Source organism: Syngnathus scovelli, chromosome 15 (assembly GCF_024217435.2).
Source record: "Syngnathus scovelli strain Florida chromosome 15, RoL_Ssco_1.2, whole genome shotgun sequence".
NCBI lineage: Eukaryota > Metazoa > Chordata > Actinopteri > Syngnathiformes > Syngnathidae > Syngnathus > Syngnathus scovelli.
In genome coordinates this window covers 1,711,216-1,729,087 of record NC_090861.1, presented here as the reverse complement: position 1 = coordinate 1,729,087, position 17,872 = coordinate 1,711,216, and the positions used below count along the sequence as shown (strand labels likewise).

Genomic DNA, 17,872 nt, shown 5'->3' with positions numbered 1-17,872 from the left:
AACCAATAGAGGGCAGTATTGCTACACAAAAGGCAGGCCACTCATTTATCAACACAGTATGATCATAAAAAATATATCTTTAGTATGACCAAGGAATTTGTGGATGATCAATATCTTCCACTTATGTCCACAAATCATTTTATTATTTAAACATTGCATTCATATTTAAGAGGTAAGGGAAGAAAATAAATACATTTTGTCCAGTTCCAATACGTGGGTGTATTATTTGCTTTACAATAAATTGCAGTGCAAATCTCAGCAGCATGAGCGAATGCTTCTTAGAAAGCGCAAACGCGCATTTCCACTCAGTCCCCTCAGGCAAACAAATATTTCAATGTTTTTCATTAGAACGATGACGGGCAGGGATGAAAATTATTTACTATACCCATACAGTATATTGCTGCTTTTGTTTTATGACCATAGTTGATTGTTCACTTGCATGCCAAAATGTGTGCTGTCATGTTGCCTGAGGCATCACTCCTCACTTGAGAAATATAAAAAAAAAAATAATACGTGCGCATTAAAATAAAAGGAAAGGCTCGAGGGCATGAAGCTCTGTCAAAGATAGGAGCGGCTGGTTTGTTCAGACCACTTTCTAATTAGACTGCGCTGCCACCATTGGTCCTCATCTCAACGGAAAGCCCAACAACACCTGTCCTCCTGCCTGCGAGCTTTTTCCTCTCTAATGAGCATGCATGCATGCACACACCGTTTCTACTTTATTTACTTGGATAGTTTTTTTCTCCCCTCATTGCGAAATCGGGACAGATGTGAGATCTAACGCCCGCCCCTGGCATATTGTGCACGCACGCACACACGCACGCAGAGACAAAAAGCTAATTAATGTTTTGAAGCCAGTTTACAGGATGCTATCGTGCATCAACATTTGCCTGTTTTCTCATTCCGTTTTTTTGTGTTCTGCACAATGTGCACGCCATACACGTGACATGGATCCAGTAAACGCGTTTTGATGTAAGTCATGCATAATCCAAAACTAGCGTGCAATGTATTTTTTTTTCCATTTGTGCCATTTGTTTTAGTCAATTCTAAATATTATAATATTAAAATTCAATTATTGAGAAGGATGGTGGAATTTATGGGCAAAAAAGTTAAATCCAAATGTAACTCAAATAAAAATAAAATTTGTATACACATTAGAGTATGTTTTAGAATTTTATTGAAAAAAATATAGATGGGGAAAAAGTTGTTTCACTGCTGGGTGATTCGATTGCTAAACCCTTTGAATTCTTGTTTTGCTGTTCTCTAGACCAAATCGTCTCACAAATTGTGTTTTTTGATGCATTCACGCAACAAATTTGATACATTCTTAGTAAAAACTGAAAACATATAAAGACTTATGGACAGGTGGTGTTTGAGAAGCTTTGGTAGTCTTTAAAAGCGCCAATACCGGAACTCAGTAACACAAATGTAGCTTTGTGCATCTTCAGCCAATTTCGCTGCCAGCGTCTTCTATGACGTGGATATTATTAGCATTAAATGACTGCTGCATTACTGTTTAATGGCTCTGAACCAAATAAATCATTTAAGATGCTCTGCGATCAAAGCTACAGAAGCCTTTGAACCGAGAGTTGGAAGTGTGGAAAATTAACTTCGGAGTAAGGGGTCCGCAATGCTCAGCGGCTCAGATTGGGCCCCCAGGATTACAGAATGTATGCGTTTTCAGATTATGCAATATATTGTAAAGTTAATACAGAGCAGTGATTCAAAATTTGAACACGTTACGAGTAAAATATATTTGTCTGATTTGGGGCCTGACCAAAACTCTTTTATGAGGTCAACCCCGCTGATTAATTTGTGAAAGTGATGTCATTTCCAACATTTCATCCAACCTTTTTTTTTTTTTTTTTTAGAAGACTTCAACAGGGCTGTTAAACATTATATGTGTTAGATGAGCCTCAAGATGGATATAAAAAAGCAACTTTGAGAATCCATAATTCATAACGCAGGCGAAACGACATACGTCCACATATCCTCCATACACCAGGATGATGATTTATTCACTTGACACCTCTGCAATGTGTACATTTAGAGCTAATGTATGTGCTTCGCTGTTGCTTTTCCTCTCCAACTAAATGGCCCTCAACATTCAGGTTAAAAAGCTAGTTCACCAGGGCGATATGAATTTTTGATATACTTTTTTTCATGATTGAAGAACTACTGTTTTTAAAACCATACAGCAATATCTGCAAGGTGAAACTCTTGAATTTCTGTCAAGTGCCGAATAAATACTGTATTAACATCTTCTAAAACACCTTCTCGTTCCTTCTCCATTTCATATCCATTAAGCGTCTTCGAATGCAGTAGTTTTATTTTATTGTATTCTCCTATAAATGACTTCTATTCACATTAGTGTGATCGTTTTTGTACAATTGTCATTAAACATTTAATTAATAACATTTATTTTAAATGAATTAACTTGACATTATTTCTTTCCACTGTGTAAGATGCTATCATTATGCTAATTGAGGCTAATCTTGTTGGAGTGTTAGTTTTCACTGTCTATCCGTCTTCCTCACAGATCAGTGTTTGCTTTTTTTTTTTTCTGATTGTCTCCTTTCTGCGGCTCTTTTAAATTATACTTGCTGAGTCCTAATGCCTACTTTAATTCCATTTACGGCATTTAAATCAAGTACTTGCCTCCCGGGTGTTGGCTTTTGCTGTTTGCTATTTATGAGTGTTTGCCATCACTGCGATATTTGTAATTACCTGATGGAATAACACAGTAACTCTCGTGGAGTGAATACAAAGGATCATACTGTTTGCCAAAAACACTACAGGTCCTGAAAATAAAGTGAGAAGCAAATGAAAGGGCCACAGAATGACAGGTAAGTATATTTGACTAGACATTGTGCACTAAGATAAAACTGCTGCATTGGTGTGAAGTTCCCTTTGCAATTTTCTCACGCCTCGTACAAAATAGGAAAAAAAACCAACAACTAACAAACTCACTTTATATGCTAATGTGTGTGTGTTATTTATTCTGGCCCATGCAAGACTCATTTATAGAAGCAATTAAAGGTTCACAGGCGTGTTCAAGGGCACGAGGAGACACCGGTGCCTAACGATGACTTAAATGTCCAACATTTGAAACTGAATAGGCATCAAATTTTCCTTATTATTTTTTAACCACAAATAGTTAATACTAAAAATAAAATAAATGTAACAATCTGAGGGAATGTAATGTCAGAGTGTGCCAATAACATATCTATTTTTGACAATTATAGTTCACATTTATTGAAAAAATATTGATATTAGCAATAATATATATCTTCTTAAATCTATTTAATTTTTTGTCTTTTAAAAATATATATTTTTTAAAAACTACTTTGGACATCTGACCCTAACCCTTGTGGCTTACCGGAGTATTGCAAGTGCACTAGACATGACACACCTGAAGTCAATCACCTGCACCAAATTGTTTGTTACCAACACAGTGGAGTCCCGTGAACTGACGTGTTGGTGTTTTTTTCTTGTCTTTTATAATCTAAATAATGGCTTTCTGCAACCACAAAATGCATCTTTAGTGCATGCATGCACTGTGAAGCTTATTTTTGATGAACATTTGAGCCTTTGGACGCACCAGAGGATATTAACACCACTTTGAGGATGTTGGACCAAGTGGAGAAAACCCAGATTCCCAACTTGGAATCTCTCTGCTGTTAGTCAAATCTGCAAACAACTTAAACTGCAATGCACAGGTAAGCTTAATTGGGCCCAAACATTACACTGTATTTTCATATTTTGTTTTTCTGCAAAATAGATTTGGAGCGGCTCTCCATTAATGTTGGCCACTTTCTCCACTTGAATGCACTAAATAAACGCCCCCAACCACTCTGAAGCAATCCAAATGAAAGTCATTCTACACAATTACCCTGTCTTGACTCGAGTCAGTCCTTAACAATGAAAATACAAGCTGCGCAATGGCCATAAAGCAAGCGCAGAGTCATTGAGATGTATAGCGGCGTTTATTGCGCGCGTCGGCTGAGTAACACTCGGGACGAGAGCTACGACGTTATCCGCGCGTATACAGCGCCGCTGACGTCTTTATCACGCCAAGTTAATATAACGCAGAGACAAAAGATGCCGTGAATTCGTCGTGGGGTCGCAGCGGACGTTGGCATGCAGAGGGCGCGCCGTCGTTCATTGGTGGCCCCGAGCACATCTCGGTCTGCAAGGTCGCGTTTCAAGTTGGCAAGCTGTGCGATGCTTCAATGTCAAACCTGCTTTTAGTAAGGGGGAAAAATTTATGACAGAACTTTGTGTCAGTGTTTGCTTTCTGTCCCTTTTCTAGCTGGTGTTTGTTCTCAGTTGCAAAATAAATCTTTTTTTTAAAGAGCAAGAGGAAACTGGCCATGCAAAATCAAACCTGCTGGCTTCATATAGTGATCAATACATCTGTAGTGTAAATGAAATTGTGTAATCACATGCAAAGCCAAGATTTTAATATATGACACTTAGTGCCGTTCCATCACATTTTCAAAAGCGACCCAAAACAAAAGCGGCTCTCGAATGGGGATCCCGTTTTTGTCTGCTTTCGTCAATTGATTGCATTGAACATCAGTGTGTCTCCTTGATGTGCATGTCGAGAGTATTTGTTGCTAGGTTACAAGACCAGTTTGCTGCCATTGTAAGAATGACAGAAACCCCCCTGCACTTGGTCAGCTAATGCCAAAGTCCATCTCTGGTATTGTTTGTTTTGGGCATTTTTGCAGCAACTACATGTCTAAAAAATACTGGAAAATAATCATTATCGATAGAGCAGCTTGTTGTCACATTAGCATTCATAATTCTGACAATGTGAGACTTTGGACTGGTTCATTTCTAGAGTACCTACAGATCAGTATATGCTTGACTCCAGTGTGGTTAAAGCAACAATCCGAAGACAGTTTTGGATTAGGAAAAGGAGTCTGGGCACTTTTTAAGTCAATACTGGTTATAAAAACGAGCTCTTATTCCAAAGGGTAGCCGATATTTTACGATACGCCTCCCTAATATAAATCCAGTTTAAACGGCAGTTGTAGAGCAATAATGGCTGGTTGACCTAGCGCCGGTGACATTTTGCTCCTCGGGCTGATCAGCTTTTCAGATTGTTGACATTTGGATGGAATTTGTATGCTTGCCACATCCATTTTCAAAGTGAAACCGATGAGGATCTTAGCAGCTGAGAAACCCACCCCGCCCTTATCTTTTTGTGACATTGTGTATTTATTTGTGTGTGGCAGCGAGGGCTTGAGGCCAAGACAGCAGCATGGACGGGAGGGGCGACGGGTTCAGGTCCCGCCGCTCGCTCGGCGGTTTCGCACAAACACATCTGTCAAAAGTGGCACACGAGCCGGCCTTATTAGCGCCAGAGCTTGCACTCGGCCACCCGGCGCGTCGACCTCGTAACATGGCGAGTTTTAACGGCTAACCGCTTTCTCTTGAGGTTAAGAGAAAGCGCACAGCCAACAAAAAGAAAAAATATACTGCTAAAATATTCAACAGCTCAAGCTGCGGGAATGTGTGTATACTTTCAAAACTACTTGTAAGTTTTTGGAATACTTTAAAACCGCAGCATCAAAGTTGAATACGATTTCTTCCTTGGCTCGAGCAGTGACTTGTAAATTCAATTCCAATTTAAACAGTAAATCATGTCAAGCTGATTTCTTAGTGCCAAGCCTGAATGAAACTAGATGGCAGGTTCAGCATGAACTGGACCCCCTGCCATTGACTGATACCCTTGTGTTCCTGCTGACCAGATTCCATCCCTACCAAGATAAAGGGAATGAAGCCGTGAGAGTCGACATCTTTGATTTCTCAAGCGCTTTCAACGCCTGCCCGATTCATCTGCTGGCAAGACCACGCTGGACTCGCACCTCATCGCATATCACAGAGCTCACGGGGAGATGGTGAGATGGCCACGAGCATCGTCGGTGCTCCACAGGTGACTTTCTCATTTGCTATTCACGCCGTAAACCTCAGACTTGAAATGTTCCTTTTTGCGAGGCCAGCTGTTGGGGAAATTCATTTCTTGTCCAAAGCTGTTTTTTTTTTTTTTTTTACAAGTTGCCGGGCAGCTGTTTTTGTTTTTTTTCAATTGCATACGAGTCCCGAGAGACTGGAGTGCCAATTATAAATAATTCAAGGTGTAGATATGTTTTTCTGGAATCAAATTGTTTTTTTTTTGATAAATGTGTCTTTCTTTCGAGCCCCTCCAGCAACAAGTCGTGCGCATTACAAGGCCTGTGAAAAATTGACTATGTTAAAGCAGCCCCTGCTACCACCACCAGTGAGCCCGAGGGCTGATGTTGTTGCGGTTCGAATTGGGAAAAACACATTTCAACCAAGCAAGTAGCTCTGACCATGCAATAATTGCACCAAAATGATTTACTGAAAATCCATTGAGGTTGAAATTCTAAGGTGCTATGTAAATGATCAGCATGTTTTCTTTCCTTTAAGTTTTTCCACACAATTGAACCCAATGTAAAATTGTAACAAATTCTCAAATTCAACAGTTCCCAAATGAGTGCAATCATTCAAACCTGAACGTGTTCAGCCTGCCTACTTTTCAAAGAATTCCATGTTTTTCCTCATCAAGATTCCTTCATTGACAAATGCTTTGCCAGTGACTCTGCATGTTGGTTTACATCCCACCACCGACGGCCAGTAGATGGGAGCAGAGCAGCGTAGACCGAAAGGCGCATTTGATATTTATTTATTTATTTTTTCATTCTCCCCCATCTCTGCCTCTTCTTTTCCTTTGAGAAAAGAGACTGGTCCTTTCAAGTCCCTTCAATCAGGCCCCCATAAAGTGCATTGCTTACAGCGGGGACCTCGCTTCAGCTTCTTGCAACACTTCACATCCAAGCCACTCGGACCCAGAGTAGGATTGCAGCATCGGGCCGATTGCAGCATCGGAGTCAGGCCGATTGCAGCATCGGAGTCAGGCCAATGAGATGTTGAGGTCTGACAGACGCAAGAAGAACCCTTTCAGGATTCTTCACAACCATCAAGCTGGCTGTGATCTGACATTGAAGCAGCCGTTTTTGAAGCCGACGCGTGCTCTCTCTCACGTGCCGCATCGCTCGCTGCTCTAATTAATGCTCAGCTGTTTGAAGCAGGGGGATTAGATCAGGCCAGGGAAATCAATGGCTTTACGGCTCCAAAAAGTGGAGAGAGAGCAATATGTGAGTAATCAAGCTGGCTGAGAATCAGGAGCGCCGGCAGAAAAAGATTTCAAGGTTGAGTGTGGCAGTCGCATGTCCACGGGTCCCGCGGCCGTGGGATCGTTTCGACGGCGACGCTCACACCGAAGGGCCGACGGACGCTTTGAAGTCTTAAGTCGTCCCTCTCCTGTGCTGAGACTGCAGCCTCAGCAGCATGCGGAGGTTCTTCCTCTGGGTTTTCCCAAAGGAGGTCAGACCTTTGGAGAACCTCTAGGATAGCTTTGCAGTTTCACCGCTCGACAGCACTGATGGATCATCAACATCACGGCTATTTTTCTGCTATGGATACAGTAATTAAGATCCCTGATATAGCTTAATTCCGTTTCCCTGTGGTGTCTGTAAAACAAGCGCTGGCCCAGTCATCTCTGATTTGAAGGCGGATTTACATGGAAAGGAAATTGTCTGCGGTATTCTCGGGATAATTATTAGCACCGGCGGTAACCTCCATAGTGCCCAGAAATGGTCACACAGCCCGCAGCTATTAATGCAAGCGCTGTTTCCACTCGGGTCTTGTACCTGTTTATTGTCACCACAATAGTCACCAGCTTTCACACTTTGCTTAGAAGAGGCTTTTTTTTTTTCCAAATAACTCCTACTTGTTAAAAGTATCCTGTAATTATGCCTTCACTTCAGGCTAGTTAGAGACTTTCTGCATTCTGACAAATTCTGCTTCCGCCAGCAAACGCTCTCAAAAGTGAGGAAGTCTTTTAGTGCCATTTGGATGACTAGAAATGCAAATTCATCATGAGTTTCCAACTAACTTTCTTCAACATTTAACAGCACCATGATCACGACGAGGGTATTCGGTATCTGGATTTCAGCCATTGGAACTTTCTAAAGCGATGAGGAAAAATGCTTTTAAAAGTAAACAAGCTCTGTTGGTTATTCCTGCATGGCTGAATGCGGTCTGCCTCCCCGAGCCAGATATTCATTACTGCCAGCTTCGTTTCCCGTGGAAACCCCCGAGAGGGAGCACTGGCTTGCGCTCGGCTTGCTAAGCAGCAACTTCACACTTTTTGTTGTTGTTGCCTTTTAACCACCGTTCTGTGCATGACCCCTCAGGACATTAGTTTGAGGCAGCGCATCATGCCGGAACAACAACAAAGATTAGCATTAATATTGCAAAGTTGCATGCTAATGATGGTGAATTTCTAAAGCGGGAAGTTGCTGCAGAAGGCGGAAAGTTGACATCAGGTAGCTGGCAGTGAAAGAAAAATAGATCCGGCAACACAATGTTTACTAGAATAGGACAAGCCTCTCGTGCTTTTTATTTTTCCAAAATGTAGATGAGCTGAATGTGCAGATTAGCCGGCATGAAAATACCTCACATTTCCCATATCAGCGCTGTGCAGAGCATTGCTTATGCCTTTTGATGTTGCAAGGAGTCATTCTTCTTCCACAGCGTGATGCATTTGTACTCGCCGTGTAAACCAGTATTGGTGAGTCATGCCTGAAACTGTAACTATGCAATATTTAGGGCGACGCGGACAAGCGTGACTCAAATGAAGCCACCGTATTGCACGAATTTACCATCTGCTAGACTAGCATTGAGCATTTTCCCCCGTTTGGTAATGTATCTGCTGTTTCTTTGATAAACGCCCAAAGGCACCAAGTCATTAAGATGGCAAAAGTATGATAGAAAGCGCGCTATTACAGATAGTCGCCTTTTAACCTTCCCATCGACTCAGGATGGCTTTCAGACACTTGTCACGGTCCAAATAAAGCATCGCATTAGTGTCCACCACGGGGGATTTCAAATGCACTTCCTAAACTCAAATGAATATCTCCTCGCGCAAAGAATAACACAGATGTCCCGAGGCTATCGTTGACATATTTTATTAACACAAAGGTATCTTGTCTCTCTTGCACTGGAGTAAAAAAAGTTTGACATTCCTTTAAGACTTTATTACAAGAATTTAGGTATGGTACTGTTTTGTTTGAGCTTAGGGAAGTCAGTCACCTGATCTCAACCCAATCGAGAACGTTTATTTATTCTATATGTGTGATTTTTCACACTATTTTGGGTGTTTGCGTGTCATTTTCTCCCACCTGTACCTCCTCCACTTGTGCTCCTTTGAGGGGAACGTGTTTAATGAAAGCACTTCACCCTGATCTATCAGGACAGAAGAAAGAACATTGTGATTGGCGCCGGAGATAAAAAAAGTCTATGGTCCTGTTCCGTCTTTTTCTGTTAGCCGTCTTTCACTCCCGATTGGGTTGAAACTACTTAACCTGCTTTGTGACTGCTAAGCACGAGGTTAATCACTGCGGCAGCGCAGCGTGTCCAGCTGCGTCAGTCAGTCATCAAGTCAGTGAACTTCCCAGGAGAGCTCTCCAACGCCCAACGTCAAATTGGATTTAAGCCCTCTTTTATAAAATTAATCCATCATTAAGACGGCTGACCTGTCTTGGCTGCTGCTTAGTGTTTTCTTAAACACTCCAAGACACCTACGGCAGGTTTCAGGCCTGAGATGGATGTCAACGATTATTTTTGATGTCTCAACGAATATGGCTTCTACTTAAAATGATCAGGAATAAAATGATGCAGGCATTTTTGTGTTCTTTTTGGGCAAGATGTTCTCACCAGGCACGTGCCAATGCGCAACTCCAGCGTATCTGCATACTCACACATGCAAAGCCCAGCTGTCACGTGAATCAGCATGTGAGGCAAATGCTCCGCTCTCAAAGTCATCGGCATGGCCTCCACGGGGAGATGAATTTGACTCTGTGTGAGGGAATTTTCAAGAGGGAACTGGCCCCGATTCACTCTCTTTTTACCGGGACCCCCAGTCACCCTTCTTCCCCTTTCCCCTCCCTCCAACTGCTCTCTCATGCACATCGCTCTGAGAGGGAACACGCTTGTCAGCCTACAAAAATAGACGGCGGTCTCCAGAGGACGGCTTGTAGCCCCTGTTTACTAACGTTTTCTCATCCGTTTCCTCCTCTATCTTTTTTTGCTGCTCCCACCATCAGAACCTCAGAAATGCTACGCTCTTATTCCTCTTTTCAAATTTGGAATCAGAGGAGCACGTGCAAGCTTGTGACACATGGCAGCTGACCTGAATGCAAAAATAATTTGATCAATGTGATCAAGCTTGTTTTTTTTTTTTTTTCAGGGGGTTCACCCCCAATATATACCTCGGCAAAGAAGATTCCCTAAAACCTCCTAAATGAAAGGTGACTCTTGGATCAACCAAGTTCAAACCATAAAAAAACTTCCTTACTGTACAAATACATCTGGGCCGAACTATACATGTGTGTGTGGAGCAAAAATGGGTGGCACTTCTTCCAGCTGAGCTATTTGTGTTTGTTCAGTCACCTGTGGCACCGCACACACTATATTTCAGCTCCTTAATCTGATTTGACTGCATTCCTCCAGCCTCCGCCGGCTGCCAGCGGCCCTCAGAGTGATTCTGTTGTCAGGCACAGAGTAATGAAAACACATAAACTTCTCATTACCTGCCAGTGGGCCCCAGCAGCTGTAGTATATTTACACACAAACACACCCGCGCCACACACAAGATGGAGTGAGAGGGAAGAAGACGAGCCCTTCTCATTCCAGGTCGTCAACGGCTGACATTTGATCACAGGACTCGGTGTATGATAGACATACAAAGTAGCCTTTTTATCTCTCTGGCAACACGCTTTGTACTGTGTGAGACTCAATTTATTCATTGTGTTTTCTGGCTCTCAACTTGACCCATACTTTATGAGATTATTGAAAATGTTTTCTGGGTTACTTCCAAAATGAATATTTCTTGAATGCATATTAGAAGATACTTTTTGCATATTGTATTTATTGAAACTAAAATCCACTCTCCCGCGGATTGTGGTGCAACGTACGTATAAAACGAACGCCTTAGGCGTGCTCCAGTTGAAATTACCCATCAGGAAGTGATTGATGGCTCTTATCGTCACGGCTGCTGTATATGATAGGCTGTTATTGGCCTCATTCGGACAGGTGAAACAAGCTGATAGGGTCCGACGCCAAGGTGCCAATTTACAATTCGATATAAAGCCACCGAGCACTTGCAATTACTTGACATTTTTGCTACAGCCTTCTCGATGCGTCTATTGACGTCAAAACAAGGAGCCAACAGCTTTTTGCAGGATGTCTCAACCAAGATGAGCTCACAAAAAAGGTCAAACTGAACATCTAGTATGTTGATTCTTGCATGTATGGCATTTTATTTTCCCGCATTCGCTTTAAAGCAATTAATCAATTCCATACTTAACGATCAATAATTGATTAGACAGGCCACGTTGTACTCCATTTCAATCTGCACAGATGTTAACTTACACAGTAACGCTCGGTCGGCCTTTCTTCTTTGACTTCTGGCCACTGTGCAGCACCAGTGGGACAGTTTGAAGTTAATTAACTTCAACAATCGTATTTTATCAGCAGTCACAGTGCGAAACGGGCCACTGGAACTTTCCCACCCCAGAATTCCTTTTGAATTTAAACCATCTATCTTGAGGGGTGAAAGTAGATTGAAGTTCTCTTAGGCACCATTCACCCCTAGCCCTGCTACTTACTACTCCTGTTCTCCTTTAGCAAAATACTTTCAACTTTTAATCAACCGTGAAAGTTGTGGAGTAGACCAGTGTACCCCCAAACCACCCCCCCGTCTTTTAGGAATGAAAAACTTTGGAAAAAATGTCACTTAGCCTTTGTCTGAAAGCCCTATTGTGAAAGTCTGGCTATGCATTATTAGCCTTTATGTCAAAGTGATGAGCTCCACATGCACTCACTTATTTATTCCAAGCCCAGTCCATCATCAACATACGCGTGTGACCTTGTTCCCCAATGTCACCACTGATCTAATTCTATAAAGGTCTCAACAGGGGCCTGGTGAATGATTGTGGTGAAACTTTAATCACTCAGACAAGCAGGCAGAGTCACAGGAGGAGAAATGTGATTAACTGTCCACTGGAATAAAAAGTTAGCAGACAATAACAGAATGGACGTGACATAAAGACTGCAAAATGGATGAAAGTATAATACCGTCTTGAAGGTCGTCCAAAATTTTTTCGTTAACAATTCTCATTTACTAACACCTGTTGTTGTTGGTGAGTACTCTGACGCCATCTTGGAATCAACCAGTCTTTAAATTAGGTACAGAATCAAATATAGAGTGAATCTTTCTGGGACATTTCTATGCCAACTTTTGGAATCCAAAGTTCATGGACACAAAGCACCCACAGTGCACGTCTGCACCTCCCCTAGGGAGCGCCTGGTTTAATTTATTCCTGCCCTTTAGTCTTTGGCTCCCCCACTTTCCCGATCATTACTTCTAATCAGCATATCAGCATCCCCTCTGTGCCGTGCATTATCCAAACTCTCCCCATAACTTGCAACTTGGCTTCGCTCCAGTTGTTTTTTTCCCATCATTGTTAAAGTGGTGACAGAAAACAGGAGGTAATATCTATTTTTCGCTCACCAACTTTGTCGCACCCTCGCCTGTGATAGTGCGTGGAGGTCCGGTAATGAGGTCTTATGTGATGGGACTTCTTTCCGAACACACCTGGGAGAGGAGAGAAGGTGCCATTTCATATATTTTTTTCCTTCCACCTTTTTTGATGCCAAGATTAAAGCAGCTGTCTGCAGCCTGAAAAACTGCCCATCATCCGTCATGACCTTGATCTCGACAAGTTTGTATTCTGTGAGACTTTTCCATCACGACTGTCTATTTAATTTGCGCTTGGCTTTGTTATCCATGCTTAACTTGACTCCAAATGTATCCAAAAAGAGAGAAAAAAAACAATCTCACCTCTTGCATAATTTGTTTGACCCATTTACTTGCACCATTGCAATCATTACCATAATGTCTCTTAAGCATCCTAACCACAAGAGCCTTTCAGTACTTTTAATGTGCCTGTGCCAGTAATCAGTGAATTATTTAAAGCCTTTGCTGGATATGTAACATAACACAAACAGCCCTGCTGAATTACTGTTTGTCCCTTTAATCTTATACAGTAGACATAATGTATGCAGGCTCATATGTTTGTTTGTAGCAGCCCCGGAGCGTTTGCGCAATTGCGCGTGACTTTCTGAATATAAAACACTTTTGTTTGTTCATATGAACGAGCAACACGGCGTATATCAAAAAGCTGTCATGGCTGAAAAGCTATCGCTTCCCCTGCCTCATCTAATGTGGTTTATACCGTGACAGCGGAATTGGGTGTGCAAAAGTGTTAAGAAAATACATAAGTTGCAATGGGAGGACGAGACACGAAAGAAATCAAATGTTTCGCTTGCATAATTGTGAAATGACGTCACCGTCAGATTGGAATTCAAGAGTTGCCATGAGTCATCTCGCAGTCTAGACCATTTTGCTGTGGAAGCAATCTTACTTTGACATTGAAACAAGTTTGTTTTCTAGCCCTTTTGTGGAGTCAATAGAAAAGGCTGGCTAGCGAGCGGCAGGACGCCACCACCCGTCACGCGTAGAATACAAAACAGGCCATGGCCAAGCAACGACGTGCTTGGATGCTTCTTGAGGGAGGAAATTGGTCGAAGACAGGACTAAGTGCTTCATCAGCTCATAAAGCGGGTTTGACTTCTTGGCCTCCACATCAGAATGGTTTTGAAGGTTCTGTCAGTGGACTTCTCTGATCCACCTCGCTCCCCGAGGGTCCTTCATAATACTTGGAAATCTCCATCGCCCTCTTCTTCATATATTCTTCTGAGGGAATCAACCTTCTTCTTTGATACCTACTGTTTTTACTGAAGCGCTCGCCCCAAGTCTGCTTCAATGAGAGTCTTGCATCAGGCGGTGGAGTTTTAGGACCCCCCATCGTAGTTGAGATCCACAAAAGCCGACACCCAGTATCCCTGGATGACACCTCGAAATTCTGTCCCTAAAGAACACAACTGCTGATAACGAAGCGCTTTGGCAGGAAACATTTTGCTGGCAATTCAGATCAGGGAAAAAAATTATCTTTATCGTAAAATGAAGCATGATTTATGGTACTTGAAGCTGAGGAAGTCGCTCTCCCCCTTTAGATGATTGAGTGACAGAATCATGGTTCTCAAATCAGCCGATTTTAGTTTAACATTGTCAGGGCTAATTTAGTGACAAATGATTGGAAGTCACAAATGACACCCCCAGTCAAAGCCACCCACACACTGGCTCCGTCAACTCACACGAACAAAGTCTGCATAATTTAAATGCTGACAAGTCATTCACAATAAATGATTTGAACACGCTTGAGCTGGCCTCCATGCTGTAATTATATATATTTTTTGCTTGCCTCTCCTCCTCTGCTGATAATGTTTAATTCTGTCACTTTTTTTTCAATTTGGCTATTCCTGAACCTGAAACTGGCAAGATGGAAATGTGGCATGGAAGACGTGTGCTTAAATGGTTTGGGAATCTTGCCACTTGCTTCCAACTGTGATGAGGTGCTTCAAGTCTGCACCATCAGTTTTTTTTCTTTTATGGCTGTCAGGCTTTTCTTTGACAGATGACATTTGTTTACATCTATCTCAACAATAGCTCACTCGTCAAACCTAAGCACTTCAACCATGATGACTCAGGTCCCAAGAAGAATGGCGCGCTGATTATTCATCATGTCCTACTTTTGCCATTATTGTAATTGATCCCCGCCCCCCGCTTTGTTACACTCTTTTTTTATCACCCTCTTTAAAGATAAACGGCGAAGCTGATGTTTGTCTTTTGAAGAGCCTTCCAAATCTGCCATTTGTTAATTTTCAATTTTTATTTCATCACGAACCTTCAAAAACATTTTAACAATCTTAAGTCAGTCACAGAACATTGTTTCATTTTATCACTCCACATAAATATTTACAATATTTCCTCATAAATGCGATTCCCCGTCAAGGTTACCTAGCAGTTAGACAAAAAAGTTTGAACAAACATCATAAATATAGACAGCGCAAGTGTTTAATGTCAGCATGTCTAAAAACTGCAGTTAAATCTTCACTCAGTTTTCCAGGTCAGACATCGGTGAAACCTCAAAGGTTCTTGTTTTGCTTTTTGTCTCTCCTCGGGAAACATTCTCACTCTCCGACGCGTTTGCTTCCTCTGGCGGCAACTGATGAAATGATAATAAACGCCATGATTTACAGCACTTGTTTTTTTTTTGGGAAGTTTTGTTTTCAATGATGAAACCAAAGTGAAGTTGCAAAAAGAGATGAGGCAGCTATTTTCTCCATCAAGAGTTGGGAACCCGTGCCAGACAAGGTGACCCTCCTTGAGATACTGGCTCGGGGTTTTACGAGATGGCCGCGAAGATATAAACAAAGCGGCGGTGAGGCGCTCCGGTACAAAAGCAAAAACCGACCTGGGCGGCGTGACGGGAACGCTACGTTTGAGCTAATGAATATAAATGAACGGATCGACAAAAATGAATCGCCTGCAGATTAGAGATCAGAGCCCTCTGTAATTGTCATTATGCATGCATTCGCCCCATCGAACAGATGAAAGATAGAAATCGATAGCACGCATCAGCACTTTTAATGTTTCAAAGGCTAATAACCATGCTGCTCTTTCCTTGGCTCAGGTATGTGTGTGTATGTGTGTGTGTGTGTGTGTGGCACCTTCTTTCTTTTATTCCTTTTTGTCAAGTTGACGCATAAAGCTTTCAGAAAGGAACTTTCTTTGTCTACTATTGATTTGAAAGCAGATGATTGCAATACATCTGGCAACTGACCGTGCTCTGTGTCATCTATTATCTAGTCCAACCACTAGAAGCGGCCATTTTACTTTTCTGTAATGAAAACTCGACCGTAGTTGACCTTTTAGGCATTTGAGCCAGTGACGTTTGACAAAAAGGAGCAGTGAGAGCACAAAGAAGACTGCTACATCACACGAGCTGTTCCAAAGATAGATTTTGGCTTTGCCTCCGAGAAATGATTCAAGGATCAGTCATGGGTTCAACCTTTGCTTTCACTCTTTGATAACTTTTCTAAGTTTTACATCAGCTGTCTTGATAGAACTTCTCATGTGTCCCCTTGAAGTCCCACATCCATTAAAGATTCACTACATAGGTTGTCACTGAGAAAGAAAAGTTAGACAGACTGAGAAATAGGACAAGACAGCTGCAGGACGTTCCATTGTGCACCTAAATGGGGCCAAGGCTCGGAACGTCCCGACTAGATGCGTGCTCTGCCATTCCTCAGCGTTGAAAGCGCCAGCAGATGAGAGTGGAGTCTGTTCCCTGGCTTCCAAATAACCCCCTCTGTGGTGTGTTTACCTTGTGCGGGGATTACACGCGGCGCATTTTGGCAAATCCTCCGCTGCACGCTCGCGAGGAGACGACGAAACGCTGCTTGTCTGTATTTGTGTCACTGAGGGGCTTCCATTCTACCTATGAGGGAGCTTTCATCTGCAAAAGTGTCTAACTTGGCACGCAAAGTATCCTGTTGGTTTTAATAGCTGCTTGCTCGCTGATTGTCTTGGCAGCCACATCAAATGGAGCCGAAGAGTTTTTGTATCAGCGATTCAAGCCAGGGAGGGGTTTCTTTCCTTTTTTTTTTTTTGTATGAATAATTTGATTTGTGTTTGATCACCCAGGTAGTTCCATCTGCCTTGTAAGACTACAATTTGATAAACGATTCCTGACGTGATTTTGTCTGGATGCACGGTGGGAAATAAAGATCCACCCAAGATGGCGTAGTGGAGGAATTTGTATACAATCTTGGTAAAATCCAATTTGTGCAAGCTAACCATACTCTTATGGAGTGAACAGTGTGCAATAATAGCGTTTGACCTACTTGAAAGAGTTGTAGGCATTTACCGTGTTCTTGTTGACCTCCCCACTGACACGACGGTGACACGAATGTTCATGGTTGTTACACGTGCTGCTGAACTTCCATGCTCTCGACTGTAGATTTTAAAATAACGCCACACTCCATTTCACAGTTAATTGCCACCATTTGCTGAATTGTTGATATTAAAAGTAGGGTCATGGGCTTGTTAAAGGTTTACAAGCCCTGCTGTGGAGCCTCCGTCGAGAATACAAATGTGGTGTTATCGACCTTTGCTTTGCTTTCGTACTTAATCTTTTTGCCTTTCCTTTTATGTCATATGAATGACCCTCATATTATTATTTGAGTCACTTGCATTAAGACGGATTTAATATGTGATAATGAGGATGGTCAGGTCTTCACATGTCCCGTTTGTTCAGTGAGTTAGAGTCCATATGTGGGGTAGACCCCGGACAGATTTTAAATCATGTGATTGAGTATATTCTAAAGTGGTGATAAAGTTCAGGCTTCCTCCAACTCTGTCAACGATGCGGCCCAGACTGGTAAACAATGTGGAGGAAGTTGTAAGATGATACCTGAGTCAGCGTCCTTGTCGTTCCGGAGCGGCGTTGACAGCGTACAAGGCCCGCTTGTATACGTTTGTAACATTTGCGTGGCCGCTGGAAGTTAGCCAAAGACAAAGTGTTTGACTGCCGCCAACTATCCTCTTAGGTTATTGTCTCTTAGTCTGACGGGAAGGATCTCGGAGAAGGAGAAAAAGTTCGATGGGCCTGAGTGCCCCAAAAGAATGACGGTTTAATCTGATTGGGCTTCCATTTTATTGACTTAGCCCAAGGCATCTCTTCCCCAACCTCATCCTGTTTCCATATGTAGCGTATTGCTGGCACTTTAGCTCACTACACTGTTACTTTGC

At 42.3% G+C, this 17,872-nt stretch overlaps 1 long non-coding RNA gene across 1 annotated transcript in view; it reads left to right on the top strand.

The window, feature by feature from the left end:
* Positions 1–3,418: 3,418 nt before the first annotated feature.
* LOC125982175 (uncharacterized) overlaps positions 3,419–17,872 on the top strand; it is a 36,177-nt gene continuing 21,723 nt past the window's right edge. Inside the window, exons 1-2 of the long non-coding RNA XR_007486294.2 lie at positions 3,419–3,719; positions 5,760–5,944. This is a non-coding gene — a long non-coding RNA (uncharacterized lncRNA). The remainder of the gene's footprint in view (positions 3,720–5,759; positions 5,945–17,872) is intronic.